The 15,588-nt window shown below is 40.3% G+C and overlaps 1 long non-coding RNA gene across 5 annotated transcripts in view; it reads left to right on the top strand.

Annotated features, from left to right (window-relative positions):
- LOC119240779 (uncharacterized) overlaps positions 1-15,588 on the top strand; it is a 274,220-nt gene that overhangs the window by 182,259 nt on the left and 76,373 nt on the right. The window lies entirely within an intron of this gene.

Here is a 15,588-nt window from a genome sequence, read left to right as displayed (position 1 = left end):
CATTCCCATTCAAAGGATCAGGCTATAGCCTGGGTGCTTTGTGAATATCTTCAGAACTTAGGGTCACTGTCATGACTAGCCCCTATTTAGGACAGAGTCTATGCTTCTGAAAAATTGTTTATACTATACGATTTGCATCAACCTGGTTGGTTTGACCAAAACAACATTTCTGTCTACTGCATCCCTGTCAGGTCCTGCAATTTTAAGGCTGCTGGTTCTTAGTCATAGTAGTTAGGGGTCTGGAAATTGCCCTGCCCCCAAAGTGCACACACATACACACCCCCTCACCCCCTCTCCTCCAACACACACAAATGTGAAAATATGTATCTCTTTATAGAGAGAGCATCTAGAGCTTCCATCCAACAAACATGAGCCACCATTGGAGATAATGGGAGTTTTTGGAAGCATTGCTTCTCTTTGAAGTGGATTTCCCCATGTTGAATTTTAGAGTGAACTTGACTGGATGTTAACAAAATAGGACAAGTCTTGGAGTCACATAGTCCCTGATCTTGGCTTAGACCTTGGTTCCACATTATCTGACCATGTAAGCTTAGATATGTCACTTTCCCCTGCTTCATGTCCTAGCCAATGCATAAAATGAGAAAAATACCACCTGCTGTGTTTTGCCTTTGTGGGAATTAAATGAGAATATTTATACATCTTTGGATGTACCTCGCATTTAAAAAGAATTCAATAAACAGTAGCTAGTAGTGGTAGGAGTTTCGAGGAACTCTTGTCTCTGGAGCATGTGGGATGATGCCCAATGCCATGTGTCTCCTCCTTTCTGCATTTATGATTTGTCTCCAGCCTTTATCACTTCCTGAGTCATTATCTGCCATTTCAGAGCCTTCCTAGGTGGCAACATGATTTGCTTGCCACTCTTAAGAGATGCCATGTTCCTATATTTTAGCACAGCTATTGTGGGATTATGGGCACAAGTAATATGAACTAGCATTCTTTTAAAATAAAAAAAGTCACATCTTAGTCATTTTTAAATTATTCAAAAGATATAGAATTTATATATGTGTATATATATATTTTAGCTAGGGACATTTTTCTCTTACCTTTACTTGAAATAACCTGCGTCCTTTCCTAGCACCTATTAAGTACTAGTATTTACGTGTTAAGTGAATCGAAAAGAAAACCCTCATTTAATCTAAAAATAAGGGATATACGCTTGAGAACTATAGTTATTTTGATGGTCATTCTCTTTTCTGTCCCTTTTCCTCATTCTTTTTCTCTGAATACCACTGCAAACATGAATTACCCTGGAATCTATGAAAAAGGATGGCTTTATTTGAGGCATCCATCATCCTGGGACTATATGTTTCTTTTCTACTTGGCATGTGAGGCCAACACTATCGAATCAATTGTTCTGTAGTGAGTATAAAATCATCTTATATGAGGAGCCCCTGTTTTTCAAGCTAGAGATGACTGTTTTGGGAGATTAACCCAAAAATCTTTGAAGAGAGAATGAACTAAGAGCAGAAAAGCAATATTTACAAAAATACCATGAAAATAAAATGTGATATACTGGAAAAACATTTGAGAAGTAGTCCATGAAAAGTAACTATAATGGTAGGTGTACAAGAACTACATATTATTATATTGATAAGTACCATTCAAGGGAATGTGAAAACTCCTTCCATATATACATTTCTGTTAATCTAGTATATTGCTTAATCTACAGAAGGTACTTAATAAATATTTATTGGATGGATGGACTTATCATGTATTTTATTATAATATAAATGCTATTACCTGTATTATATTTATGTCATGTTGATAAGGAAAATGCAATAGTCCATGTAATATTTTTATAAACCTAATATTTCTGAAGTTCAGCTAACTGGTAAGCCATTACAAAGATCTCTTCTATTTCTGGCTTTTTTTTTTTTTTTGACAAATAGGAATTTTAGAAAATGTGGATAAAAGGCTTTTGAATGAGACTTTGTGAGTGTATGTGAATTACCGTTTAGTTCGTTAGCAGTTGAGTTTTGCAGTTACACCCTTTCAGGCAGGATACTTCTTTAGGGGCTCACAACTGTGCAGGGAATGTGCATCCTTCTCCCTTTCTCTCGATCTTGCCTTTCATACGAGAAATAACAAGCAAAATTAGAGTAACATAGGCTTGCTTGACCCAGGGTGAGAGCACATAAGGGCAGCAGCAACTTGTATTGTAAGAAGCCTCTGGAACCTGTAGTCATGGAGGAAAGACTGACATGAGAAGAAGTGAGGGAACCTACCTGTGTGACTGGATAGCTGTGTGCAGCATCCAACTTTTTCATAGAGCGTACTTGAGCTTGGACACTGGTTTGCAGATGCAATGGTCTTGTAGGAGAACCACAGAGATAGGTCTCAAATGCAAAAGAGAAAGAAACAATGTCCCCAAAGAATTGTGTCTTTTGTGTTTCCTTTCTTGCTGCTGAAAGGCCAGTGTTTACTTTGGTCGCTCAGTCCCGTGTCTCAACGTGTGTTTTGCACATCACCAATTAGCTGTTCTTCAGTCCTCCATGTCTTGCTAAAACACACAAGACAACAAACACAGCTTTGGTCCTTACCCTGTGTTCCTATTAGGGAATAAAAAATGTAATAAACATTTATTGGGCATCTATTGGTGGTAGGTGATTTTATTTCCTTTCCAATGCATTATGTTGTAGATGAAAAAAAAATCATTTAAGAGGAAATGAAAGAACTCACCCAGAGCAGATACCCATGTGGTGGGACTGGGTTTGAAATTCTTGACTGTCTGCCTCTACATTTCTACATACAACTCCTTACAACTAAGAAAAAATTCTGAAAAACTGAATAAAAAGACGTGCCTGGTGATAAGGAGTATTTTACTTGAGGGTTTGTTTTTTTTCTCTCCTTGTGGTCCTTTTCTCTCCTTGTGCTCCACATATGTGAGCTCAAGGTCTCTCCCATCTTTCTGTCAATTCAGTAGCAAAGATTCCGTTTTGCAGATGTGGAGATCAGCATCCGTGTCTTCACTTCTGGTGTTGGGCAGGCCAGGATGGTCACAATAGGGGCCCAATCAAAGAGTTATGTCTGATCAAATTCTGGGGCACCTTGGTTTCCCTCTTGCCCACCTTGATGTTCAAACTAATTAAACTTGAAGTTGATTTATTCTAAGTCAATATTGTAACTAATTTCTGGGCCCCTTTTTAAAGTAGATTCATTTAACATTTGAGTGTCTGTATAACTATCTTGATAATTTCTCAAATGCCTTTCTTCCTCAACCTTTATCTCTGCCATTCTTTTCTCTTGAGCTTGAATGCCTGGCACAAAATATTATATTGAATTCCAGGTGCAAGACAAAAGATATCTGTGAAAGCCAAGCCAAACAAAAACCTACCACTTTCCAGTGCTTGTTAAAAAATACTGAATAGTTCATATGTTGGTGCCAAGGTCAAAGAGATCAGCCTGCACTTGAGCTCAGGCATTTGAGTCTGTCAAGTGAGTCAGTCAAATGAGAATGTTGGGTTTCTTGGCTGGATGCATGTCAATACCACTGCGCATAAAAGATATCTGTTTGTTATACCAGCATTTGCCATCACTTTAAAGAGTGACTAATGTCCTAAGTACATTGGTCTTTACAATGAGTTCCTTGCTGCAGGGGCACATGGATTTTGTTGAAGATTCTTTAGTCTCCTTCCTTTTCTCCTCTCTCCTTTGCATTTCCTCCCTGCTTTGACAAGGGGAGGTCTACTCTCTCCTGCCCCACTAGTAGCACCAGCTCACATGCAACTACTTGTGCGTCCTCCATCTTCCCCACTAAAGTGGACATTCCATATAGACCTGTTTTTCCACTCAAATATAATGAATCTGCCAGTCACTGGCACCAAGTAGAATAGCTGGCACTAACTAGGCATTCAATAAATATTGTTGAATGAATGTAGGCTAGAATGAATAAAAAAGCATATTAGTTTATTTTGCTGCATGTTCAGCTTCACTGAAACATTTGGGATTTTTTTCTTTTGAGTATCATTCATTCACACTGCCTCTCTGCCTTCCTCTATCAATATTTGTTTAGTGTCTTTGATGTGTCAGGCGCTCTATTATCTGCCAGTATGAGTGAGACACAGTCCCTACTCCCTTGGAAGGTCCAGAGTGTGTTGTACTATCATGCCAGTTCTGAGTCAGGCAGCTGTACTTGGTGAATCACCAGTCACTGTTGAAGTGGCTGTTTGTGGGAGTATGCAAGGGAGGAAGACATTATCTCCCTCTTGGGACTCCCGTAGCTTATAGGTAGTGAATAAACAAATGCATTAATATATAACATAATATATGTCTAGCAGTAAGAAATAGTGGAGTATAGTAGATTTAACAAAGGAAAAACAAACCACTTTTTTTTTTTTGTTTTCTGTGCTACTGTCTGCTCAGCTCTCTGCCAGGGATGGGCACTTGGCAGTGAGCAAGAAAAGGGTGAGACATGTTTCTAGGAAGGTAAAGTCTAAGATACAACGTCTCACTCAAACATGAAAAAGAAAGGGAGTATGAGAAGGCAGATGTGAGAGCGGGAGAGTAGAAGGGTAAGATGGGGACAGGAAGAAGGGCCAGAAATGAGCAAGAAGGGATTATGGGGCTCCCCTGGTGGTGCAGGGGTTAAAGTCTCAGTGTGAGTTCAATTCCTGGCAGGGAGCTAACCCTGCAGACCTCTTCTCTTTTATTTGTGGCCCCCCTCAGCAGCTTATTTCAGTAAATCTGCCTCTTCTGTTCCCCACTCTGTCTCTGGTGAATCCCCCCCACCCCACACACACACATACCCGCACCTCTGGCCTAGACCCCAGTTCTTGTATGTATAAATAAGTAAAATAAATCTTAAAAAAAAGAGAAGGGATTATGCTAAGTGAAATAAGTCAGCAGGAGAAAGACAAAAACAAGGTGGTGTCATTTATATGTAGAATATAAAGAAACCAAGCAAAGGGTCAGATAAAGCCAAACTAGAAACCAACACTTGAAAGCTGGCTATAGAACTGAGACATGGGCGGGGGGGGGGGGGGGGGGGGGGTGTTGGTGAGGGAGCACAGTGGACTACAGTGGTGGACTATGCTTTGGTGGTGGGTGCGCTATGATAACAACACCTGAAGAGGGAGCCTACACTTCTGAAATACAATGATGTAAACCAGTGTGACCTCAATAAAAAATAAAAAGAAAGCGCGGGACCACATCTATAAGGGCCCTCAGCCAGTCTCCTACTCTAAGTCCAAACAGTTCCAAAGACGGTGGCTTTAAATTCAGCAGTTTTAACTTCCCCCCTAGAAATTTTTCTATGAAAAAGCTTGAAATTGTTGGGGTGACAAAATGTGAGCTCAGTATAAATACAAGAAATGCCCAACTCCAGCAATCTAGGCTACTGGAGGCTACCTTATTTCCAGGTGTCTTGTTTAGCTCTAGACTGGGATTGCCAATGAGTTTTCTGGTTTAGTCCCTTCATTTCTACCATCCATATAATCAACCTTTCAAATTACTTTTATAAGTGGGATCCCACTTTTACAATGATTAGAAGCATTGGGTCTTGTGTTCCTTTTGTGCACTTAACTATCTGCTGAAAAAATGTCTTCAGCCCATAGGATTTCCTCAACCCCAAATCACTGACTCTGCGCAGACATCAAAAACCTTGGTGGTAGTTTTGTAAGACACATTTCAAACTGCCTCTCAAAGAATCTTCAACTCCACCATTTGACAAAAGAACTCATTTATGTGTGTGATTTGGGTTTAATCACTAAAGGGAATATGGAGCAGGATTGAGTAACATAGAAACTTGAGAATTAAACCAATGTGAGAATTTCCAAAAGTGTGACCTGCTTGAATAGTCCTAATTCTCCATGCTATCAGGTCCCAATGAGGAAGACAAGATAGTACTCAAAGGACAGTTATTTGCTGTATAGTCACTGGAAGAAGTGTTTTCTTTTAAATATAGAAGGGGTGCTTGATATGCCTTAGGCACAAAGCTAGGCAGCTTACAACATATTTTCATTCAATTTTCCCAATAACCTTGAAAAATAGATCTCATTATTATTCCCGCTTTATAGGTAAGTGTATCAGGGTTCTGTGACTAAGGAAGTCATTCAAGACAATAATCCTGATAAATAGGGTGGAGAAGACAAATACAGAACCACTGACTTCAAAGACCTTGTGTTATGCAGAAATCTCTTTCAGTACATTCTTCTTATGACTTAGAGCCATTTCTTGGTGACTCTAAGAAACTAGCTGAAAGATAGAGTTGATTTGGTTTTGGGTTTAACCTCTTATAAACTTTTGGGATATATCGGGGGTTATCAGGTGACATTTCTTGACCTACTATAGGTAGACCATGCTAGAAAGTCCCTCTTCAGCTCAGTCATCAGTGCTCTTGGCCTTCAATTTCCATGAAAATGACTGAACTGGATACATTCTTCTTATTTCTATCATACCCATGGTCAGAAAAAGACATTTCATTGGTCTTCTTCAGTAACTTTGACCTAACATTGCTTTCAGTATCTGTTTCAAGGGCTTTGTACCATCTGTCCTTTCCTGTGTGGAGTGTGTGTGTGTGTGCGTGTGTGTGTGTGTGTATTTGTTATGTTGTTTCTTCTAATAATGATACGATTTTAATATGCTATTAAAATTATAACAAATCTATTAAAATGTAAAATTGAGATATTTTGATCATTGAGAACCAATCCTCAAGAATGCTCAAGAATGTCCTCACTGGTTTATAGTTGCCTGTTGATTTTGATTTTTACTTTATTAAAATTAGTCTTTTTCCTGTTCCCTTATTTAGGTTTTCTAAATTCCTGCTATGAGTGAGACCATCCAGTATTTTTCTTTTTCCTTCTGGCTCTACAGGGGGCAGGAGGGATTAGGGTCAAAATAAGGGGGGGTGGGAATTGTATGGAGAATGTAACCAAGATGAAATGCATACATTGTGCAAAATGAAAAATGATATAAAAATATATAAAATTTAAAAAATAAAGAAAAATGTATAATGGAAAAAAAAAAAGAATGTCCTCGCTAATTGGTTTTAGTTACGAAGGTACATAAGGAACAAGGGCAAAAACAAGCAGCTTCTTCTGAATTTGAAAAGTATTCATATTGCCCAGGGACCCAAACCAGGTCGAACAGTCTATCTTATATGGCTCTTTAAGGTCTATCTAAAGGCAGGAGTTGGATTAGTCATAGGCATAGACTTTCACAGCTTAAAGGAGCATTGGCAAGGCAACCCCTACCCTGTAGGAAGGAACTGAATTCTAGAAAATGTTAGTAACTTGCCCAAAGTCAAACAGGAAGACAGAACAGGATCTGTGAAATGGTGATTCTCAAATTTAATCTGCAGATAAAACAGGAGATTGTTACAACACAGATTCCTGAATTACAATCCCAGAGAGTCTGGTTCAGATCAGGGGATGAGCCTGGAATCTGTATGATTAATAAGCCTGCTGGGTAATTGGCAGCTGGTGGTCCAGAGACCACACTTTAAGAAACACTAATCTGGAATCCTGGTCTCTTGACTCTCAGCCCCAATTCTTCCCAAAGGGCCATGCTGCCTCTCCACATTAAAAACCATCCCAAACAATGTGTAAGACCTTTTGATCCATATTAGTGCTTTTGTTTCCTGACTCAACAATTCCTAATTGCTTCAGTCATTGAGTCTTTTTCCTTCACTCAATTAATCAGCCCTATGATGATCCAGGGACTGTGTAGGAACTAGAAATACAAAGATTAAAACACAGCTCCCCCTCCAAGAAACCCATACCATAGCAACAGTAGTAGCTACCACCTTCCTGAGCATTTTATTTATGCAGCTTCCTATAGCTTATCTTATTTGCTTATCTCATTCCTTACCTCTAGGAAGTTTGTACTTCATAACAACATAATGTGGGAGTGTCTCATTCATAGAATGAATTCACAGAACCATATATATTCTCTGAAGCTTGTTTTTCATACTTAATATGTCTTTCTTTGTAGTATTTCTTTGTCAGTTCTTTGTAAATGTCTAGTCTATAGATTTATGTAATCTATGGATTCTAGTCTACAGAATGTCTCCCAACATTCAGATACCAGTTATGATTTGATCATTCCCAGGATGACAAATATTAAATTGTTTTCTCCTACTACAGACTGTGCCATGATAGATTCTAAAGTGATGGTTATCCCTCCTTTCTAGAGGAGATGAGGAAAGTTCATTACACTTCCCAGTGTCTCACAATGCCAGAACTAGGTTTGAAACAGAGGCCTGTCTGCATCAAAGACCATAAAGTTATTGTATTTTCATTATTATGCCTTTAATAATTGCAGTAGATTGGGGTAAGTTCCAGAGAAGGAGGGTACTACAGGATCACCAGTTGATGATAGAACGTGAGGGTCCCCTGGGGAAGTGACATTTGAGCAAATTCTAGGAATCTCTTGGCAGAGAGGGTAAAGGTACTCTAGAAAGAGGTACAAGTTTATTGCAATCCAGTCAATCCATCTACAGATACTTTACTAGAGAAATCCTCTAGTACACACTTGTGGGGTGATTCACAGAAAGAAAACACGGTATTTGCACACCAGTATCATTTGTGGAGGGAGTATATTAGAGTAATAATCTAGTGAATATAGTATAAATACTACCTCATTTTACAGCTTTAGCATTGCCTGGAAATGAGAGGGCCGTGGGACTCTGTCTACATGTGCTGGTAACGAAATTTTCCCTAAGAAAGTGCTATCTAGACTCTGCCTACTTGCAGAGCTGTTTCAAGACTTAGTTAATTCCTGTAAATGTTTTGAGATCCTCAGAGGTGTGTGTTCTGTAAATAGGTGGTACTAATAGCAGCCATCAGAACCAAAACAAAACTGAGTTGAACTGCAGTCATTTTCTGAGAAACACAAGTGCCCATAAAACACAAGGCCCACTCTGGGTCTGTTGCACTGACTCTTCTATAAAAGCAGCCTGGGTCTCCTATAGGACATCGTGACAGCTCAGGCCCTGATCTCAAGTGGGAAAATTCAGCAGACAAGCTGGGTTTTCTAACATTTAATTTCCCAGCTGATTACTGTGATTAAGAGCCCATCTGGCGCAGCCCATTTGTGAGGTATGTGTGCAGGGAAGTGGGACTCTGGTAAAGGCAGAGCTCTAACAGGAAAACAGAACAGGCACGGTGGAGCCGGTGCCATTTTGGAGTCCTCGGCTAGGATATTTAAATAGGAATTTCATCGTAGTAGAATGTGTGAGGCTGGGAGGCCATATGTTGTAAGAAAGGCAGTTAGAGAGGGAGTGTTTCTCTTTCTCTGGGCTTTTATGTGAGCTTAGTGAGGATTTGGTGATGCCTTTGTCTGCCATGGGTCTAGGGGGGCTGTAGCATGCTAAGAAGAAAATCCAGCTCCGTGTTCCAGCAGCCACATGCCAACCATCTCTACCCACAGACTCATGGAAACTGAGCAGTGGCTGGGGAGACACCCGCTTATACTCCTGTACAGGGGTGGCAGTGAGAATTAAGGATGGGGTTACTCTGGAGCTATGTGCCACTTATTATATCTCCTGCAAAGAAAGTTCTGTGCAGGGGGTGAGGGAAGCCATATGTTAGCTCTCATATCTTCACAGCTCCGGCTGCATAACTACAGTTCCAAATCAATCCACAGGCAAGTCAATTTCATAAGCACTAATAGGACTTACAGATGTGCAGAAACCAAGGTTAGGATGCTCAGCTGAACTCTCAGATGGAATTTCTTGTAATTTTTCATTACCCAGGGGATCCTATGTAAACCTGTTCCAGACAAAGTTTTTATTGTATTTTATTTCTGAGCTCCAACCAGGCTTCCCCTTTGGAGGTCAAGCCTCTAAGTCTCCTTGAAAATTCCCATCTCCAAGGTGGAGGCTCCTGACTCCTGTGATCACCACTTCTGTTGGGGGCTCCAGGTCCACAAGGAAAACTCATCAGTGACTTGATCTTGATCCCTCGCTGAGTGCACACAGGTCACTGAAAAACATCTGGTGGCCCTGACCCTTTGTGTCCATTTGCCAAATGGATTGAAGGTGGGGAGGAACTGGAGACCCCATCTGTGGTCCTCCGTGGGGATGGAGGCATGAACTAGGTAATGGTCTGACTGCAGGAGGACTGGGGAGCCCTCCTGGTTTTGCTCATTCAACAAAGGATTGAGAGCCTTCCTTCAGTACTTGGAAGAGTCCATCTTTACAGCTGTTATGCTGAGGTTCCTAGAGCCCAGGCTAGGAAATTGTCCTCCACCATATTTCAGAAATGTAAAAATAAAATTGGTTTCCCCACAGTTGGAATCAATACCTAATTGCTCTAGGGGAGATTTCCACCCTATCTCTCAGGAAGGTGGATTTCACAGCCCATAATGAGGAGTTCAGCAGAGAAAGCTGGAACAAAGGAGTGAGATTATCTCTGATATGGCCCCCCAGGGTCTCTGTTTCTGAAAAGGGACTTAGACTTTAATTACTTGGACCATGGACTGAAACTTTGTCTCCTTGCAGGAGCAGAGGTCCATTAGCAACGCTATAGATTTACAGTGAGCCCGAGTTTATAAGGATGAAACTTCCTCAGGGCCTAAGGTTTTCTGGCACACTCTGTCTGTGCTTGAATATCCTGAATAGAGGGCAAATCTACTGATTCTAGGTTCTGTTCAGCCCTAGCTGTCTAACCTCCTTGCAGGAAGGAATCTATCAAATTCAGTGACATGGGATTGAAAGCATCCATCATGGCAACTTCTGATTGTCTCATTCTCAACTGCTCTTCACTTAGCACCAGGAACCTACACAACTTGCCAGGAGAAGAGATAATGCTAATCTGGTTCCGTTGCATTGCCCAGAGAGAGTCTTCATTATAGAATATTTTGTCTCACTTAGATTCGAAGAGGAAATAGGTTAGGATGAGTGGATTTGGTGTCCTTGGCTGCACAGAAATTGCTTTTTTGTGTGATGTTCTTGACTTCAACACTCAACTGTCAGGTTTTACATCTCAGTGATATGGGAGCTGGGGATGGGAAATGTTCTGCTATTATTTTCTACCTTGCTCCAGTAACTTACTGTGTACTCTAAAGATGGTGTGAATAAAATTTTAAGACATTTTCATGCAAGATAAAAATAACCTAAACTCTTGCTTTATTAGCTAGAATGCCTAGTGGTGATATAATAGCAATATTTTCTAGGAATGAAAAAATTTGGCACATAGAGCCTGCTAAACAACTCTTCTTCATTGTCACAAGGAAAACAGAGAAATGCTGATATAAGAGGAATTTGGGGTCAGTTTGGAATGGCAAATCCCTGGTATATGTTTCATCTTCAACTTTCTCCCTATGTGGCAGTAATAACTTACCAAGTGCTCATAAAACCCATTCCTACTGAGATCAGACAGGATTTCAGAATTCTCAGTTTATACTCCAGGCAGCCCCTACCAGTCAGAGTTGGCATAAGGGAATTAATTTTAAAAAAAGAAAAATAAAAAAAGTGGCATCTTGAGTTCTTCATGGCGTGATTAAAATGTTTTAAAAAGGGGTTTGGATTGTATCTGCGGCTTTGGCCAGACATTTCTGTTTACAAATCATTTAGATCAGATTTAAGATTCAATTTTTCACTTACCCCACCCATCCTTGTCTATCGCCCCAAAAATATCACCCCAAAAGAAATGGGAAATATGATCCTGCTTTTATGAACCATCCATGAGGTGATGTCTGGTCCATATTAAATGTCAGAAATAAATTATTTATGTGCAATGAAATTGCAGAGATGTAATTATATTGTGGATATTAATCCTATCCGCGAGTAGCAGCTTCTCCACCTTGAATACACCCTGAGGGACACTACTAAGTGTTAAGTTCTACTTTACTTTCATAACCACTTGCCCTTGGAATAGATAGCAAATATGTAAACATTTTACACAGGACATTTTGAACTTGATGTCCTTCCTTCAAGTCTTGAATTTGTCCTCCTGTCACTTCTGTCTGTTGTCTGAAAACAAAAAGTCAGTGAGCACTAACGTTGACTACAAGTAATGGACAGATGGACCTTAGTCTGGGTCTAAATAGACTCAAATCACTTTGCAGAGCTGGGAGCTTGTGACCTGTTATCTGTCACTAAGGACCAAAGCTAAAAGAGTAGATGGTTGAAGTGGCTTAACTAGAATATACTTCTTTTTTTTGTTGCATAAAATTGTTTTATTTAATTAATTTATTGGAGAAACAGGAAGCAGTGAGTTTCTTAAAAATGTTTCTTTCGGGCTTCCCTGGTGGCACAAGGGGTTAAGATGCAACCTATGAAGCAATCCGCCGCAATTGCAACACGAGTTCAATCCCCGGCCAGGGAGCTACCCACATGGTGCAGCAGACCTCTCCTGACTCACCCTCTGCTCCCCTCAACAGTGTATTTCAGTAGATCTGCCTGTTCTGTTCTTACTCTGTCTCTGGTGAAACCTCTCACCCCTCCACACATCTGGCCTGTACCCCAGTTCTTGTATGCATAAATAAATAAATCTTTAAAAAAATGTTTCTTTCCCCCTGCTTTCTTTATGAGTTCCATCTCCTAATTGACTCTGGGTTATTTACATTAATGAATAATACTATATTAACAGTAGAGGTGAAAATTATTAAATTCTCCCTTTAGACATTAAAGTGAAGTTTTTTATTATTATTTGCTTATTTTTAATGGAGGTAATATTAGGAAATCACCATCAGATATTACCACTATAGTGCACCCACCACCAAGTCACCCACAGTCCACCATCATAGTCCATTGGGCTTCCTTCCATTTTTATTCTTATTGCTCCCTCCCTCTGCCCTCTCCCTGGATGCTTCAGTTCTATTGTTGGTTTTCAAGGGTTAGTTTTTAAGCTTGTCTTTATCTGACTCTTAGTTTAATTTACTCCATATTCCAATATTAGTGACACCATCTGGTATTTCTCTTTCTGATTTATTTCACTTAGCATTATCCCTTCCATCTCCATCCACGTTGCCACAAATAGCATGAGTTTATCTTTTTTGAATGTTGAGTAATAACTCAATGTGTATATATACCATATCTTTTTTAAAAAAAGATTTATTTATTTTTGCATATAAGATCTGGGGTACAGGCCAGAGATGTGGGGGCTGAGAGGATTCCCCAGAGACAAAGTAGGGAACAGAACAGGCAGATCTACTGAAATACACTGCGGAGGGGAGCAGCAGTGAGACAGGAGAGGTCTGCTGCACCATGTGGGTTGCTCCCTGGCCAGCCAGGGATCCAACCTGTGCTGCAGAGGCTGCCAATTGCTTCATAGTGCTGTGCTTAACCCCTGCACCACCAGGGAGGCCCACATCTTCTTGATCCACTTGTCTGTTTTGGGGCACTTGGGTGGTTTAGTGCTGCAATAAACATGGGAATGCAAATTTCTTATCCAATTAGCATTTTTTAAATGTTAGGGGAGATGCCTAGGAGTGGAGTTACTGGGTCATATGGCAGATCCATTTTTATTGTTTTGCATCCTGATTAGCATAAAGACTTGACCAATCTGCATTCCCACCACTGGTGTAGGGGGGTTCCCTTTCTCCACATCCTCTCCAGCACTTATTGTTGCTGGTTTTTTCCATATGGGCTATTCTTACAGGTGTCATTGTGATCCTGATTTGTTTTTCCCTGATAAATGAGATGAACATTTTTCATGTGCCTGTCTGTAGTCTGCATGTTTTCTTTGGAGAAATGTCTGTTTAGTTCTGCCCATTTTTTAATTGGGTTATTTGTTTTTTTGTTGTGGTTGGTTCTTTGTAGATCTTGGATGTCAGTCTCATGTCAAATGTATGGTGTGCAAATATTTTCTCCATTCAATAGGTGTCTTTTTGTTTTATTATGGTTTCTTTTGCTATGCAGGAGTTTTTTTTATAGTAGTTTGTTTTAGTCCCACTTGTTTATGTAGAACACACTTCTTAACTGACCTCTGGTATCAATCTTTAATACAAGTGTTTGGTTGCTTATTCTTTGGGGTTATCCAAGATGGCAGCTGCTCCAGTACATGTAGCAGTGCTTCCTGATATCTTGGGGTTACAGATGTTACAAAATGGCCTACTGACAAGGCAGAGTGAGAGAAAGAGCAACCAGAAATTCCTTCAGCTTGACCTAGGACCCCTCACCATTTTGGGGAAGGGAGGAAAGTCTTACTTTTGATGCTGCAATTACAATAATATATGAGCTTTGGAAAGACAAAACTTTTCTCTATGTCAGCTCCCCATCGCAATATGGAGTAATTAATACCAACTGGAGTTAGGAGACAATTACTGAATGACGTGTAAAGCATTTTGTAATCTGAAGCATTAGCTCATAAAAAGATGGAGAGGCAAAACATTTTGTTCCTTACCCTGTGTATGGGGCACAAGACTGAATTTCAGGGTGGAGTAAAGGAAGGTCAATTTACAAAATGGGAAAAAGATGTGGTCTTTGACCTCATGGCTGGAAGTGAGAGGTTGAGATGGCAAGTAGTAGGCACACTTCCAAGTACATAATAATGCTTAACGTTTAGTAAATATGCAGTAATGTTTCTAAATATGTTTATATACAACTGTGTACCTATACCTATGTGAAAAATAGAAATTGTATTATCTTATACTTTGAGATGGGTCAATGGTGTTTGAGTTTGTCCACTATTGTTATTTTCTTTCTGCATCTCAGAGAACAGATTTCCTTATAGATTCTCCAGTGGGATGTGGAAAACTATATTTTCATCTGAAAGTTATCTGAATTCACTTTTTCTGCATCTGTTGCAGTCTTTCTTCCAGATTAAACTCAGCTATGTTGATCATTTGTTTACTGGCATCTTTCTTTTTCCCACAAAGGATTGGCAGGGTAGAAGGAGGGCAGGTGGTATGGTAATGAAAGGTATCTAATATGCTTTCAGTTCTTTGGGGAATTTGAGAAAGAAGTAAGCTGGCTTATAAAGGAACACATTTGGAAAAGAATCCTCCATTGCAGGACAAGTTGTTACATTGATCCAGTAAATTAGTCCTTCCTCTCTTTCATGATACCAGATCATGCAGTGACTTAGCAAACAGACCTTCACACGAGGGTAGGACAGTTCTCTCGTTCCCAGCAGACAGGACAAACAGGCCAGTAGGCAGGATTTCCTGGGGTTTGGGCTACTGCAGCTTCCTGGACAAATGAAAAAATGCAGGTGTCGCTCCCCTGCCCCCGGGCCAACCAGGTCACAGGGTAATTGCCCAGTTGCCTGCTGGGGTAGGCCCACCCTGCTCTTCTCCCTCAAGGTTCATTTTTCATTTTGATTGAGTCATGATGGCTTAGTGCCACAAAACATCTGAGGATGTGCCTTGTAGGAAAAAGGTCATAAAGAACTGCAGTGAGCTCCCTTCCCTAACTCCAGACTCACTCTCCTAGAGTCCTTTGTAACGGATGGACATGCCAGGCTGGTTGCAGGGCTACGTCTTTCTCTGTGAATGGCAGGAGCAAAATCTCCATCTTGCGAGCTGAAGAGTTGCCCGGCTGCCTTATTTCCACTGAGGCAGCACAGCTTGCTTTAGCTTTGAAGTGTGAAAACCAAATAAAGGTTGGCGGAGGGAAGAGATGGAAGCTACATAGCCTTCTTGGAGTATGAAGAGACACATCCAGTTTTGTGTCCTGAATGCACA

Source organism: Talpa occidentalis, unplaced genomic scaffold, assembly GCF_014898055.3.
Source record: "Talpa occidentalis isolate TD23 unplaced genomic scaffold, MPIMG_talOcc4v2.1 talOcc4.12, whole genome shotgun sequence".
NCBI classification, from domain to species: Eukaryota; Metazoa; Chordata; class Mammalia; order Eulipotyphla; family Talpidae; genus Talpa; species Talpa occidentalis.
This window is presented reverse-complemented; position numbering and strand designations above follow the sequence as displayed.